The following is a 17,193-nucleotide window of genomic DNA, read 5'->3' on the forward strand; positions in this document are numbered from 1 at the left end:
TCTTCTACATCCATGGTCTGTGGTCTGTTGGACCCTCTTCTACATCCATGGTCTGTGGTCTATTGGACCCTCTTCTACATCCATGGTCTGTGGTCTGTTGGACCCTCTTCTACATCCATGGTCTGAGGTCTGTTGGACCCTCTTCTACATCCATGGTCTGTGGTCTGTTGGACCCTCTTCTACATCCATGGTCTGTGGTCTGTTGGACCCTCTTCTACATCCATGGTCTGTGGTCTATTGGACCCTCTTCTACATCCATGGTCTGTGGTCTGTTGGACCCTCTTCTACATCCATGGTCTGAGGTCTGTTGGACCCTCTTCTACATCCATGGTCTGTGGTCTGTTGGACCCTCTTCTACATCCATGGTCTGTGGTCTGTTGGACTCCATTTTGGATCCTTGGCATCTAAAAGTTTGAGATTGATCTCAAAATCTGTGTGCTGGATTTTTCTAACTTCCATTAATGCCCATCGCTCACTTTATGCTCCTCTGGGAAGCAGCCAGGCAAAAAAGTTTAATAAATAAATAAATAAGTAAATAGTTATAATGGTATGCATATTTATAATATTTTTTATTGTTCAACACAGGACAAATTCAGGTTTGTACCGATGAAAAATATAGAAAATATTACTTTGAATCACGTGACTGTTACATCATCTGGATGAGCGTTGTATTTAACAGCTGATTGGACAGCACCTCTGTTTGAATGGAGGAGCCCCACAGCAGACACACAGGTGAGCTAACATGGCGTTTATGTAGAGAAGTGTGCAGCCTGCACCTGATGGTGGTCCAAAAACTGCTTAAGGGCGCGACAATAACGATACAACTAATAAAGAAGCTAGTCGTGGGTGAGTGGAGAAAGTCGGGTTTGAGTGTGTGTGTGTAGACTGTAACAGCACTCACGAGACTGCACCTTCAGAAGCAGAATAAATTACATAAAGCTGGATTATTGGCGTGTTGGAGCGCATTTAACAAACACTAACAGAGATAACAGAGTAGTTTGATACAGACACCATTAACAGCACCAGGAGTGTGTTACAATCCACGTAGTTCCTGAAGTACACTTCAATGTAGTGCACTGTGTGTACTCTGCACTCACTTGAGTAGTGCGTAAATTTCAACGGGGTAGGGTCGTCTCAAATCTAATACCCTGCGGCGCACTGACCGGAAATGACGATCGCAACATTTCGCCGCGGCTTGCTACCCGCCAAAATATCTTCTTCTTCTTCGGGGTTTTACGGCAGCTGGCATCCTTTTGGTTGCGCTGCTGCCTTCTTCAGGTTGTACCCGTCCACTACCCGCCAAAACATTTGCCTGCTTTGTTGAAGAAAAAAATGAAAGCAGAGTGGAAATTACGTTTCCAACGTCGTCGCCTACGATGTATCCTCCTGTTGGCTGAAAATGCACCAGTATGTTTACGTATTGTATTGTTTTGTTCTGTTATCTACGTATGTTTGAATAGTGGTCGTGGTCCCGCCCCTTCCACTACGTAGCCAAGATGGCGACAATTGAGTGTGAAAAGTGTCCAGCGTTCCACACTCAACGATCTGACCGTTTTGAGTACAGCATCCGGGTACTTTGAGTGCACTGCATTTTGCCGTACTTCCCAGTGTGAACGCACTTATGCACTCACAATAGTAAGTGTAAGTACAGAAGTACGCGGATTGGAACACACTCCTAGTTTTACCACTTCTGCCTTTTATAATTCAGACAAATTTAGCGCAGTTTTGACCTATGATTAGTATGTGTGCACATATATCACTTAAATTATCTAATATAATTATACTAAACCTTATAATTTCCAGAATACCATAATTTTACATGCTGCTTCGTTTCCGACTGTCACTCATCTTGTCTGCTATTGGCGTACCACACTCCTCTCTCTCTTTCTCTCCTCCTCTCCCTCCTGCTCTGTACCTGTAGAAGATCATAATATCATTCTGCCTTGTATTAGGTAAAGACGGGAGCCGGCTCTTTGAACCGGCTCGTTCGCGACGACACATCCCTGTCTGGATGGTGCTCCTCAGGTAAGCCAAGGAGAACAAGTTAGAAACAACGAAACGAAGACAACCTGTGAAAGAGTCTGTTTATTTTGGTATGACTGTTTGTAAAGTAGATAACAAAATATGCATGAAAAGAACATGTTTTTGGGTGTTTATTGTTGTTTATTATGATGTCGGTTGGCGTGTTAACAGCTACCGTTAATTATCGCTAACTAGTAAGCTAACTGTTGTCAGTTAGCGTAAAGAGCTAACAAGTTAACTCGCTTAAAAGCTAAAGTAGCAGGAGCCCAATTGGTTCTTTGGACTGGTCAAAAACTGGGTTGTTAAAATCTCTTGAAGTATAAACTTGCATTTTATCTCATACAGCTGCCAGCTTGGACATTTTTTCGTCTGTTAAGTGTACGGCGGTGTTGCTTGGTAGCTTAGCTACATGGTTGCTAGGTGACTGCAGCCTAGTAACGCAGGTGAAGTTAATTGGGGCTATATTTGCCTCGATCTTCCGTCCAACTGCTTAAGTTGAATTACTTTTCTGTCCAATTTGTCCAATTTCAGTTTAAATATTCAGCTCTACTGCTTATCTTCTTCTACAATTACAACAACTTTGACTTTTTGTTGACACCTGCATGAGGTGTTATTGTGTAGAAGTGTGCCGACATGTTGGTGTAACTGGCTTGTTTAGTAAATACATTTGTTAAATGGGATGTCTCTTTAAGAGCCTTTCCTCCTCTGTGTGTCTGTGCGCTTTTTTAGCCAGGTGCCAAATTACGCACGGAGCTCCCGTGTGGTCGCTGTGCTGCCCGGTCTCCCCCTGTCTCCCCCCGGCTGTCCTCCCCCTGCCTGGCAGCGCTCAGTGGTTCGCTCCAGTCGTCTCTCTGCTGCTGTTCAGCACCGCCCCTCCGGCCGGCGCGCAGTCGGAGCTCCAGCCGGTAACCGAGCGCACACCTCTCCTCTCCTCTCCTCTCGCTGCAGCCTCTTTGAGCGTTTTTGCCTTCTTCGTCAGTAGGTCAGTTCTCTCTTCTTCTTCTTCTTATCTTCTCCTCATTCTTTCTTTCTTTGCTGCTTTTGGTTTCCTCGCTCTTGTTTTTATTTTTCTGCAGCGGCTGGTTGGATCTCTCTGTGTTGTTGCTGCGAGTCTTTACCGGAGCTTTTACCTCTCTGCTTGTTGCTGGAAGGAAAACCCTCTTCTGCCTTTTTCTTTTCTGTTTATTTTGAGTTTTTTATTTATTTATTTTTTGATATTTTCTTTCTCTTTCTCTTTTCATTTTTTTTTTTAAATATCGCAGGCATCTCTTGTTTTCTCTTCTCTCTGTGATCTCACAAGATTTATTTTGATTTTCTTCTCTTTCATTTTTCTGTTTTCCCTCTTTTATATCTTTTTCTTGCAGTTTGATTTTTTTTCTTTCTTTCTTTTATAAAAAACAACTTGGATTTACATGCCTCTTAAACTTGAATGTTGCGCATGCAGCATGATGCCAGAGGATGAGGATGGTGGTGGTGGTGATGATGATGATGATGATGGGCAGGTGTTGCACGGACAGCTGATCTTCATCCACGGAACTGTTGGTGTTTCTGTTGGGACTGAACGGTGATCTCAGTTGTGAATCTCAGTGTCAGTGTGTGTGTGAATGTGTGTTTGCAGCCACACACACACACAGACACACACACTACTGCAGCCTGTTTGACTGTCGGTCCTCATGGAGCAGACCAGGAGGAGCTGACAGGTCGGGTTTGTTACTCTGTCATGTCCTCATGTGTAATATCAGCAGACTGGCTGTTGTTGCTCCTCAGCAGACCTGAACCTCACTGCAATGCTGACAATATTTCCACTACAAGTCTCTTATGAACCTGCACTCTGAACTATTTCACAATTTGTTTTGTGCATTTGGTAGACTGAGAATCAGATTTATTGATCAAATCAAAGATCTCTCATTGACCGAGGTTTCAATAAAATGTGGAAGGCATATCCTGGAACATCAATATTTAAAGGAATGCTTTAAATCTTTTAGATATTATTTCTTTTCAAAGTTTCAGCTCAGTAGAAATTGGTGCATTTATAAGTGCCACGACAAAGTATGGGAAACAGACGTCCACTAGTTTATGAATACAGGGCTGTTTTGCAGCAGACTCAAGTGTGACATGTTTGGAGCCTTTAAAAACTGCTGGAATCAAAGAAATGTGCTTAAAATGAGTGAAAATACAGGAGAAAAAAAGAGCAAACATAAGAAGAAGTGGCTGTGAAATGTAACTGTATTTATCTAGAAATCCACCTCATCCACACAAATAACATGTGAATATAAAGCCACGAACTGGACTTTATCAATGAAGAAAGAGTTTACCATTTTCCATGAATAAATTAAATTTTAAACAGTCTTGTCACATGAGAAGTGGAGGTTTACGTGAGTAGTATTGTCACAGGTCACGGCTGTGAAAATGTTTTGAATAAAGCAGAATAAAAAAAAATGCATGTGAATTAAAACCTAGTGCCGTATAATGGCAGCATCACCACAGTGATGTGTTTGTGTGTGTAAGTGTCTAATGTGCACGGTGTGAGAGTGGAGTCGGTGTTGTGCAGCACACTGCAGCTACAGGCAGGACTGAGACTGTGAGGCTCAGGGGAGGAAAACAGTCTGCAGGAGCAGATCAGTGAAGCTGGTTGCTAGAGGGGTGGCGAGGTGTGATACCACAAAATTTGGTTTTAATCCGATACAAAGTAATACCGGGCCAGAATCGCCGATATCGGTACCGATTCTTTTTAGAAGTCAAAGCTGTTTGTGTACTTTCATGTTGCTTTTAATTACTTATCACATGCATGTTAAAAAACAGGACACTTTTTAAAGGCAAATAACAAATTTATTTATTTATTATTGTAAATTGAATGTGCAAACATTAAATGTATTTTCTTTAATAAACAAAGTGCAATTATTTATTTGTTGAGAATAATTCATGTTTTAAAACTTTTTTAGTGCAAATAACTACAAAAACTACCCTCAACCATCACTCACAGCTGTGAAATAGCTCCAAACATGCTCCTCTTCCTTCAGCCGTCACGTGACTGTCGTAGGGATGCTAATTTTGAAACATTTTCTTAACCGATAACCGACCCTCATTAACCGACTGTTAACCGCTAACCTACGAGATTTGTGTCTCCCATGCAGCGGTGCATCAGCTGGAGTGGATGAGCACAACAGACAACTGAGTCCCCAGTTCACCGTCAGGAGAGTTACTGTAGCAGCCACGGTGCTGCGTGTAGTGTCGCGGACCTGCAGCCACTTTCCCAGTAAAAGTCTCCACCGCACATTTAGTTTGGTTTAGCAGGTTGTCAGCTGTGTGTCTGCCAGGCGTAAATTTAGCGAGTGGCCGACAAACAGTGTGTGTGTTTGTGCTACGTTAGCAGCTCTAGCATTGCCGGTGGCTTTGCGCCGCCGCCACACGTACAGTCTGTCAGCGCGGCGCAACTTTAACGAGTGGCTGACAGACCGTCTGTGTGTTGGCGGTGAGTGTGAGGTTGTTGGTGGCGTTATAGCTGTAACCGTAGGTGTAGCAGTGTGTGGACTGTTTATTTGTCGGTGAATAAATGCTACAAAACTAAAACTCCTCCGCTCCGCACTGCTCAAGCCAGCTTAAGAGACGGGAGCCAACTTCCTGTATCCTGCAACTCTGGTTCTGCCTCTTAAGGTGGGCTGTTAAGGTGGACCAGCTTTTCCCCTTAAAATTATTTTTATAAAACGATCGCTATATCCTGACAGTAGTGCATGAATCTGGTAACCTGAAAACAAATCATGTGCCTCTGTGTCCTCCGGTGCTCTTACGGCATCTGCAAGATTTCACAGACCGGAGGAAAACAACCAATCAGAGCTGATCTGAGGTCTGCTGTCCAGCTGCCGTCTATGAGAGCTGGATGTCATCACTCGCGAACTCCGACCAAACGGTTAAACTAGGCAACGCTGATCAAATATGAATAAATATTATGTTACGTTAATGCCTATTTCTCTCCTCAGATGTTTTCAGAATCATCTTGTAGTGCACGGTTTAGCTATAAAATGAGAAAGTTTGTGACGCCACCACGATTGTGAAATCTGGTGAAGGAATGCCAAGTTCCGGTCACATGACCGGAGCACAGCCAATAGGAACGCTCTCTCAATGAAATGACCTGTGATTGGTCAAAGTCTCCCGTCACGGGCTAGATTTTCTAAAGCCTGAAAACAGAGCCATGAGGAGGAGCAGAAGTCTAGTTATCTCTCAGAACACTTGAGTTACAATATGCTGAAAGGTTATTATGGAATTTTTGCCCAATGATATAAAAAATATACTGCCTACTGCAGCTTTAATCAGTTACAATGCTTAATGTCGGTTAACGGTTAAACGGTTAATTATTCACATCCCATGTCTGTCGGAGTAACTAGTTTTGCGTTTGAATACACAAATCACAACAGCAGTGAGCAGCAAACGGTACAACAGATCATTGTTTGCACAGACAGACAGTTGTACTCTTTGATAAAATACAGACGGTTGTAGAAGAGTATCGATCCCGTTGACGCCAGAATCTATCTTCAAAACCAGACGTAGGTATCGGTAGTATCGATATTTTCACATCGATCCGCCCACCCCTACTGGTTTCTCCGCTGTGCGAAGGTGTTTAGTCTTTATTATTCTCAAACAGCAGGTAGAGGATTTAAGATCACGCTCTGTTGGTTCTGTATGGATCAGTCTGCTTGTTGCTTATCACAAATGGAAATTGAATGTGTTTCAATTACAAATGTTCCCAAAACCAGTTATTAGGATACACACATCAGACATTTTTACTCTCACAGCTGCTTGTTTCTCAGGTTGAAGGTGGTGGAACTATAGTTGAGCTTAACCCATGGAGGTGCATGGAAACCTTCAAGTATTTTGAAAGCAACACAGACACTCCGACACACAGCCGAGTGAGGACCATGAAAAACTGTCACGCTGAGAGCTAACGAGACTCTGCGCTCACTATTCAGCGTGTTCCTCATTCTACTACTGCATGTGTTCAGGCTGCTGTAGTGATAGAAAAGATAGAAATTAAAACATGGATAAATAAATAATATATACCTTGCATTCAAACTTGGTCGTGTTAATTATTTAGCGCCTCTGTGCTGATAATGAATAGACGTTGCTCCTCTTTGACTCCACGTGTTGGAGCTCATTAGTGTTTGTGCTCTGCAGCGTCGTTGGGCTCTGCACGCAGCATGTAGCCTCTGAGTTGTAGAAAATTGATTTTTATATTGATTTTTTGTTGCATATTTATAGTTTTCTACATAGTGAGTATTTCTGTTGCGGCATGCGTTCGTGTTGGGATAGATCACGAGGTTCAGTCAAGGCTGAATCTGTCGTATGAATTTATATTCACAGTAACAGATGTTAAATCAACAGTATCAACCTGTTCTCACTCCCAACTCGTCAAATACTGACACTTTAGCCTCTGTATGAGACACACCAGGCTTTCAGTTAACTCCACCTGCGTCATTACTAGACGGTCAGAACAACTGACATAGTATAAAGTGTGCGATAGTCCATTTACTTGGACTTTCACCCGGGAGACTGCTGTTCATGTCCCGTGTGAAACTAAAAGTCAACGTCAACCACGATTGATTCCTAACCCTAACTAAGTGGTTTTATTGCCTAAACAAAAAGAAAAAAACAATATATGCATGTAACGAGCGTATATTGACACGCCGTCCCTGACACGTATAAAACTGACGCTAGAGGGTTACCTAGAGCCGAACCCAGTCGCCAGAAAAATGTTGACATTTTCTGCAAGTTTCTGAACTGAAAATATGTTTCATATCTGCCTCGTGTCATGCTCGCAGAAACGCACAATGACACGTGGTTAACGTTGTGAAATGATTGGTTAGGTTTAGGCAACAAAACTACTTGGTTAAGGTTAGAAAAAACATCACTGTTTGTGTTCAAATAATAATGTAACAACGCAACAGAACCACTATAGTTAGGTTTAGGAAAGAACTATATGGTTGGGCTTAAAACTAAGGATGCACCGATACCCGATACCAGTATTGGGTATCGGGTCTAATACTGTACTCACGTACTCGCAAAACAGCTCTGATACAATGTCACTGATACCACTTTACGGCAGCTTGACGTTAACCCTCTCGTCACCATCTTTCGGGTCCTATTACACGCGCTCACGCTCCACCTCCTCGATGGCGTGGGCGAGACGGGCCGGTGCACCCATCCCCGCGGGGCCGGGATCTCAGCTCAACCGGCGTGTGCCGGCCCTCAAGTTCATTGCTCCACGAGGTTTTGCTTGAACCCTCTGACTCGCGCGTGCCTTAGACTCCTTGGGTGGTGTTTCAAGACGGGTCGGGTGGGTGGCCGACATCGCTGCTGACCCCTGACGCCTTTTACGTGGGCTGAGCCGCGATCTGGCGGCACGATGCGGTTTGGGCGCACTAAGAACAGTCCGAACCGGTCGACAGTCGCACTGGGAGCAGGGGGCCCCGTCCCTCCCTTGCAGGAGAGAGGGCGCAGCGAGCACTTTGGCCACGGCCCCGGGAAGCGGCGAGGCTCATATGCAGGACTGGAGTTGGAGTTGATCAGGATCTTCAGACATTCACATGTAACACGTTCAGCCTTCAACGGATGCTTTTAGCTGAACTGACGTGTGTGTGTGTGTGTGTGTGTGTGTGTCACTCAAGGTCACGTCATCAAGACAATTGATTTACTGGATGTTTACGTTGCTGCTCGGCGGGTCCTTGATTCGATTTATAAAACAACCCTTCAAACCTGTCTCACTTTGTGCAGTAATCTGTTGCAGGTTTACCTCGTGCTGTTTCTGAACTTTGCTTTGTGCACGAGCTGTTTCCTGTTCAGACTACAGATGTGTCACTTTTGCAAGCGATGACCTGGATGTCCAGCGTTCCCTCTCTGGTTCTCAGCAGCTGGAGGCTGAATCCAGTTTTGGTTCAGCAGGCTTCTCTCTCTCTTTCTAGTGCAGGTTGTGTCGGCGGCGGGGGGAGGGAGATTGTAAAAGTCGGGGCTTGCAGTCCTTTGTAAGTGGGAGATTTGACATTCTTTCATTTTACCTTCATATTCTCAGTAGCGTTGGTAAAAAATACAGAATGAATAGTGAGGAAAACACCAGGCGGTCTGTTTGGAGGAAATAGAAAAGAAACGTTGTGCTGTGTTGCATGTGTATGTGCACCTACTTGGTTAAAAAAAAGTACAATTTATATCCTACAATGTTTCATGATTATGGTCATTTTATAGAGCCACATGTTTACTTACCTTGCGCGGCGACTGGATTCTTGCAATATAGTGCACGAAAATCCATCACTGACCAATCAGTGAGGAGCTACTGACAGCTAGAGGCGTGGTTTAGGTGTGTGAGGACCGTTGGTTCTAAACAACAACAATGGCGGCTCCTGAAGAGGTTAGCGTAGCTGCAGTAGCATCAGTTCTGTCAGAACCAGAGAGGATTTCTTTATAGAAAGAAGAACAAAGAACGACCATGAAGGCTTTTCACGATGGAAAAAATATGTTTTCGCTCCTCTCCCAACTGGCTTCGGCAGGAGTTTGATTGACAGTTTTGACAGAAGTTTCAATATGTACTGGCTTATTTTGGTCGATACCGATACCCAGTCTTAGAACTAAGGCAATGCTTCATTTGATTTGAAAACAAAATCATGTCCTATGTCCTTTCCTAACCACTTCTCCTTGACCTCGATGGAAAACGTCATGAGGTCAAGGAAAGAAGCGAAGGAGAGTTCATAAGGACTTGGGAAAACACTGGAGTGCTCAGAGAATCTAGCTGCATTTACACCAGGCTACAGATGTTTTTGTGTACAGTGATCAACTCAATTCATGCAAAATTATTGCGCAATTAAACAGCAACAGCGGATGTCAATGACAGCCGAATGGTGCGTCGCTTTAAATTAGGGCTGTCAAACGATTAAAATATTGAATCGTGATTAATCACACATTTTTTTATCTGTTCAAAATGTACTTAAAAGGGAGATTTGTCAAGTATTTAATACTCTTATCAACATGGGAGTCGGCAAATATGCTGCTTTATGCAAATGTTTGTATATATCTATTATTGGAAATCAATTAACAACACAAAACAATGACAGATATTGTCCAGAAACCCTCACAGGTACTGCATTTAGCATAAACAATATGCTCCAATCATAACATGGCAAACTGCAGCCCAACAGGCAACAACAGCTGTCAGTGTGTCAGTGTGCTGACTTGACTATGACTTGCCCTAAAACTGCCTGTGATTATCATAAAGTGGGTATGTCTGTAAAGGGGAGACACGTGGGTACCCATAGAACTCATTTTCATTCACATATCTTGAGGTCAGAGGTCAAGGGACCACTTTGAAAATGGCCGTGACGGTTTTTCCTCGCCATAATTTAGCAAAAGTTTGGAGCGCTATTTAACCTCCTTTATGACAAGCTAGTATGACATATAATACACCAATGGATTCATTAGGTTTTGTAGTTTCATATGATACCAGTATCTTCACTCTAGCTTTAAATATGAACACGGTACAACCTTAAAATCGCAAGTTGCGTTAATGCGTTATTATCGCGTTAACTTTGACAGCCCTAGTTTAAATGTTGCTGCTGCAAGGAATTGTGGGACGGCATCATTTCCTTTCCTTTGGTAAAGGAGGGTCCAGTGTATCCAATGCTAAAGGAGATAAGAAAGGAAGCATTGAAGCACCTTTCTTTAACATTAAGAGGATTTGACCAGCTCTTGTCGTGGCTGCCACTTAGATACCTCCAGATCATTTCACCTTCCTAAGAAACAAATAGACTATTCAACAACAGCCCATGAGACTTCATCCATCCTCTGTCCTTTTAATTGCTTTTTTCCCCTGATTGATTTAGATATTAAAGGCATAATAAAGGAAACAAGAATGCACTAGATTGTGTACATATTAAGATCTCTCCGTAGCCTATATTAGATTGAACCAACTCAACTCAATTAACCTCCAAGAACACCTTGAAAGCTATTTCTCAACTTCTATGCATATATTACATTTTCTGACAACAAGCTCTTGCATTTAATAAAGATGACGCACTTTCATTTGAGTTATTTATTAAGGAAACAAATTACAGCCATTCCAACACAAACCCAGAGTTACATCCCTTCACTTAAATGATCTATACCACTGTTTGTCTTAGATTCGTTGAGCTGTGGGCGCTGAGAGATGGAAAATTGCCCCCCCGTGGCTTTGAAAAATGTAAATACAGTGGAAACTCATTATCTGGCCTCGTTGCCAGATATGCACGCACACATTTCCCACAACTGCCCGTATATCATGATCTAAACATCCAAATGAGCCATTTTTATAATGTTAACAGCCCCTGAATTAATCCCAGAAAGACAATCAGCATGTAAGAACAAGGATTATTAAAAAATCTCTGCAGGAGAAACTGTAAGAAATATTATATCTGTGGGTTTGTAATCAACATGGGGTCATTGTTTCAAAGATATTACAGCTATTACAAATACATGAAATATAGTCATCGGCTCGGACTGACGTGCTTAATCTCTGTTTTGCTCATCTTCCCACGAGCATTTCAGCCGCTCGCAGCACTTTGAGAGCACTCAGTGGAGAATACAAAGACCCAACTCATCAATTTTTCTGATTGTGAAGACAGTCGGTGGTTTCACTGAGGCCCGAGCAATTTATATTAATGCAGAAGGAGTTTATGTCCAAAACTAAAAACGTGTTTCTAGAGAGTGCAGGATGTGATCAGAATGAATGAGTTTAAAGCACAACTGGCAGGTAGATGAATTTGGATAATTTGAAATATTGTTTAACATGGCATCAATAATTCAATAAAGCAAAAGGAGAAAAAGTTTGTGTACCAGAAAATGGAAACATCTCAGATTTATTTTTCTTTTAACGTTGTCACATTCCTTGATTATAAAAACACATCGCTGTCTTATTCGGCCTCCTTCCTGTCACAGCAAGAGAGACAAGAAAATAAGTATCGACAGCTAGATATGTGTGCTGAATTTTTTGATTTGTTGAACTGATTTTTGAATAAACTCTTTTTCCATGTGGCCTTTGCAATATTTCTAATATGTATTTTTGTTTAAATGAAAAAGGCACACAAAAGTTTTAAAGTTTAAAGTTTCTTCGTAGTAGCCAAACGGCGGTACTAGAACTTATGTGTCCGTCACGTGATGCCATTGGGCCCAAAAAGACTTTTCCCCATAGACTTAGATTGGGAAAGAGACGTCTGTAACTCGGTGGATAATTTTTTTTGAGGTAAATCAACTTCCCAGTATGAACACTCTAATAGCCCTTATTTAAATCATAAGGTCCTAAAAGTTGTAAAAAGCACCAATAGCTGAATCCAGAGTTATTTCCCGCCCTCCGTTCATATGAATGAGACCCAGACCGGGGCTGGAGTGAGTGCTGGGAGGCGGAGTTAGCAAGCCGTGATGACAGCGAGACGGCTGTGACCACGTGACCGAGCCATTTGACCGAGCGGACGCTACTGCACCTGCTCCATGTGCCCAATGGATGCGGAAGATCGCCACTCAAAGTCGAACCATTTTGGCATCACTTTGCGCCAGTGAGCAACTCTCATAGGAAGGAACAGGGCCCTGCCTCCAACGCTGTATCCAGGGACTTCTACCGAGGCACCATAGAGAGCCGCCTGACAGGCTGCTTCACCACCTGGTACGGCAACTGCACCAACGTGGACCGTAAGGTACTGGGAAGGGCGGGGCGCTCGGCCCAACACATCACCGTGTGCGAGCTGCCCGGCCTGCAGGAGCTGTACACCCAGCGGTGCCTCAGGAAGTCCCTGAGGGTCATTAAGGACACCACTCACCCCCACAACAGCCTGTTCTCCCTCCTACCCTCTGGTAGAAGATACAGGACCCCCAGGACTCTCACCAGCAGACTGAAAAAACTGTTTTTCCCCCAGGCCATCAGACTTTTAAACAGATAAATCAAACGACACTCTCTCTCTCTCTCTCTCTCACAAAAAATGCAATAAACAAGTGCAATACTTCAATCAATACAATATGTGCAATATAAAAAATAATTACCTGTGCAATATTTTTATAGTATCCAACTCTGCTTCTTTATTTATCTCACTGCCTCATATATACTATATATCTTAATATGCTTTTGTACAAAGTATTTCCTTTTATTTGTAATATAACTTACTCTTTTTAATGGAGCTTCCCAGCTACAAGTATTTCACACGATTGTACTTGTAGAACCGGTGTGACAATAAACATCTTGAATCTTGAATCTGTAGGGTGCGTGTGCAGCGGCATGACAGCTCCCCAAAAGTGACGCCAAAACATCTGCATCACCCTCCCTGGTAGCTGGCTGTTAGTTTTAGGAAGCGCTTGATTTTGATATGCAGCAGCGTTTTCTATGAGCGGAACGTAACCTAACGTCATGATTAAACTGTAACTCTACATCTGTGTTACAAGGATTTTAACTACAACTCAAATAGAGAGTTAATCAAAGGATTTCTCTCATAACACACACACACACTGCAGTAAGAACTGTATCACACTCAGACAGGACACCAACCACAACCTCACTGCTCCAAGGAAACCAACCGTGACACACACACACACGCACACACACACACACACACACACACGCACACACACACACACACAGGGAGTAGAGTAAAGCCAGCAGCCAGCTGAACATCACTTGAGAGCAGATGGGGGTTAACGGTGACACACTCACACACACATATGCTCCACATTCGCTGCCCAGAGAGACTCACACTTACACTTACACCAGAAACACACACACACACACACACACACATACGCACACACGCATACACACACACACACACACACACAGTAGCTATGTGGACATAGCTGGTGCTGGAGGTGTGGCACGCGAACATGTCTGGTGTCAGTGAGGTCATGCCTGACTGGTTTACTGATTACTAAAACTGGGTGATTTGGATGATGATGATGATGATGAGGATGATCTCTCACGTTTATGTAATTTCATATATTATGATATCTATATTATATCACAATAGTGCATCTTCTGGAAATCCAATTTAGGGATGCACCGATCCCACTTTTCAGTCCCGATAGCGATACCTGCTCTTTGGGTATCGGCCGATACCGAGTACCTATCTGATACCAGTCTTTAATTAGAAAAGCTGTGTGCCTCACTGCAGGGTGGAAGTGACTGGACTGCTGTGTATCTAGAGTATTTTCACAGTGATATTACTACTTTTACTAAAGTAAAACAACTTCCACCTCTGCATTAGTTTTAAATCCTGTGTATACGCCCACTACTTCAACTTGATTTCTCGACTGAAGAGCTGATCTCCAGAGCTGCGGCTCGCCAGCTCACATGTTTTTGTTTGCCATTGTGAGTCGTATAGCTCATTATGTCTAGTTCACACTGCACCACTTAAGCCCTGATTTTCCACCCCCCAGACAGTTTTTGGAGCTCTCCAACAAAAGCCCCAGATCAAATCTGTGTGAAAACCGCAACGACTTCAAGACTGCTTATTACAAGACGGCAAGTTGTGTGAACAGAGCAGAGATCTGGCGACTTTGAAAGTCGTGTAGAGTGAACGTAGCTTTAGCTTTAGGCTAAGTTTACCATGTCCTTCGTTGGTTTTATTCAGTCGACTTTGAAAATGAAGAAATGTTGTGATGCAGTTATTTTATGTTCCATGAAAACACAGTTGCATTCAGGGACTGTTGTAAAAACACTCTGGTGGTGCATTTAATGGTGGATGTTTCACTGACAACAAAACGTAACGATGCCAGAAACTAGCAGCTTCCTTTTTCACAATGCTGTTTCTTTTTGTGTTTGCTTGTTTGTCTCCGGAGTTTGATTTCCTGATAACAGAGCTCATGAATATGCTTCTGTGCAGCCTCCTGACTGACTGACTGACTGACTGCTGATGGACTTGGATGACTGCTCGTTCACTGTCTTTGTCAGCATCTCTCTCGCTCTGCGCTCTCCTCTGTTCTTCATCTCTCTCTGGCTTTGCCAACAATTTCAACTAAACTCACATTAATGCAAATTGCCTGTGCTCTCTCTCTCCGCTCCAACATTCACAGCCCTCCTCTGTGTGTGTGTGTGTGTGTGTGTGTGTGCGTGTGCGTGTGTGCAGTCAGGAGTCGAGAGGAGTCATGACATTTAGAAACTCAGCCACCTCCCTGATTCAGCAGAAAGACAGAAACATATGGAAACCTCCCCTCCTCCTCCTCTTTCTCTCTCTCTCTCTGTCCATCATCTGCTTTCTTTCTGTCTTTCATCCCCTCTCTGTCTCTCTCTCTTCTCTCTCTTTATACCTCTCTCCATCTGTACTGTCTTATTTAGAATTTATTTCACTTAATGTAGCCGCCAGTTCACTTTATATTCAGGCTTTGTTAGTGTGACTGAGATAACATCGCAGGGCGTTTTTCAAACCTTTAGTTTGTTTGGCCCTGTTCAGACCTGGCATTAACATGCGTCCTGAGTGGTCCGTACACAAGTGGACAGCTTTATGTACGTCTGTTCACACCTGGCATTAGAATGCGTCTCCACATGTCTCTACATGTGTCTCCAGCGACCACTTGTGACCCGATCTCACTTCCCCGCTTTATATGCAAATAAACATGTAGTAAACACACGGCTGATACAGCAGACGTTGTGACGTAATATTACAGGAATGTCAGTAGTAATATCCAACATATTTGTGAATTTGGGTACATTTTATTAACATAAAAATAAAAGGTTTTCATCAGGGTCTGAAAGTAACTTTTTTCACTTCCTGCTACTGTGGTAGACAAGTATTTTTTTTTATCTGCCACTCAAATTCTATCTGCCACTTTTGAAATCTCTGCGCTAAATGAAGGAATAACCTTTAAGATCTGAAGTCATTCAATGTTCGATGTTTTTTTTTTTTTTTTTTTTTTTAAAGTTATTTTTTTGGGGGCATTTTCCATTTTTATGACAGGACAGTGGATAGAGTCTTGAAAGGGGGGAGAGAGAGAGAGTGGATGCGGAAAGGGCCACAGGCCGGATTCGAACCCGGGCCGCCGCGGTCAGGACCAAGCCTTAATACATGGACGCCCGCTCTACCAACTGAGCTAACCCAGGCGCCCATGTTCGATGTTTTTTACACAAAAAACATTATATACATGGTGAATTACAGTGTTGGAATTACACTGTAGCTTCTGGGGGAGCCTTGTTTTTTGAGGGAGGGAGGATACTGTACATAGTAATGTACTGTACTTTGTTATTGTCATCTATAATGGTTATTTGCATAAAAACACACAATTTAAATGATTATGATTATTTAAATATTTGCTTTGATTAAAAAACTCTTCTCTTCAAAAAATCTTGGTAAGTTATTAGAAAGTTAAACAGGTCATAATTCCCTCTCTAATATCTATTTCATATTAATGTGAAAACATATCCCATAAACAACTGGATTTATTCAAGTTTCTCACCAAAAACTTAATTTTACGAGATTACATTTGAACACATCATGATAACGTTGTAATTTACCTTCCCCCATCTGTCATTTTGCTGAGCAGACCGTGAACGTCTCATAATAATAACTCAATGGCCCCTCTGAAAACCATGGTGGTTACATATGTGCAGAATGATAAAATGTTGTTGTTCCCACTACTCAATGTGCACGGGACTGAACAGCACAAAAGTCTGAGTTTAGACTGAAGTTTTAGAGAGAATTAAAGCTTTAAAATAGAAGCGAGTGATCCCGGAAAGCAGATGGAGGGCGGGAGGAAGAAAAAGGAGATAAGGAAAGAGAAGCAAGGGAGAAGTAGAGAAGAGAGGAGGTGAATAAATACAGGAGGGAAAAGGAAAGGAGGGGAGGAGAGATCAAAGGAGGTAGAAGAAAGGGTGAAAGTAGGAAAAAAGAAGAGAGCAGGGACAAGAGAAAAGGATACTGATGAAAGGCAGAGAAGAAGAGCAGGAGAAAAGGTGAACGAGGGGTGCAGAGGAGGAGAGCCGGTAGAGATTTGAGTGTGTGTGTTTGCACGAGTGTGTCTAATGACTGATAAAGCAAGGCTGGTGTTGAATTATAGATGCAGCCGAGGTGAAATTTTCATGAAAATGTTACTAAGCCATTCAAAGATTAGTCAAACAACCTCATACATGACCTGCAAGATAGAGGGATGAAAGGATGTAGGGAGGGAGGAAGGAGAGGTAGCGTGAGG

The 17,193-nt window shown here is 42.8% G+C and overlaps 1 protein-coding gene across 1 annotated transcript in view; it reads left to right on the forward strand.

Moving 5' to 3' along the window:
* Positions 1-1,970: 1,970 nt before the first annotated feature.
* The window catches only part of raly (RALY heterogeneous nuclear ribonucleoprotein), a 167,037-nt gene continuing 151,814 nt past the window's right edge, over positions 1,971-17,193 (forward strand). Inside the window, 2 exon segments of the mRNA XM_074647825.1 lie at positions 1,971-2,025; positions 2,752-3,000. The gene's annotated coding sequence lies outside the window, so the exon portion shown is untranslated.

This window comes from Sebastes fasciatus, chromosome 1 (assembly GCF_043250625.1).
Source record: "Sebastes fasciatus isolate fSebFas1 chromosome 1, fSebFas1.pri, whole genome shotgun sequence".
In the NCBI taxonomy this organism is placed as follows: domain Eukaryota; kingdom Metazoa; phylum Chordata; class Actinopteri; order Perciformes; family Sebastidae; genus Sebastes; species Sebastes fasciatus.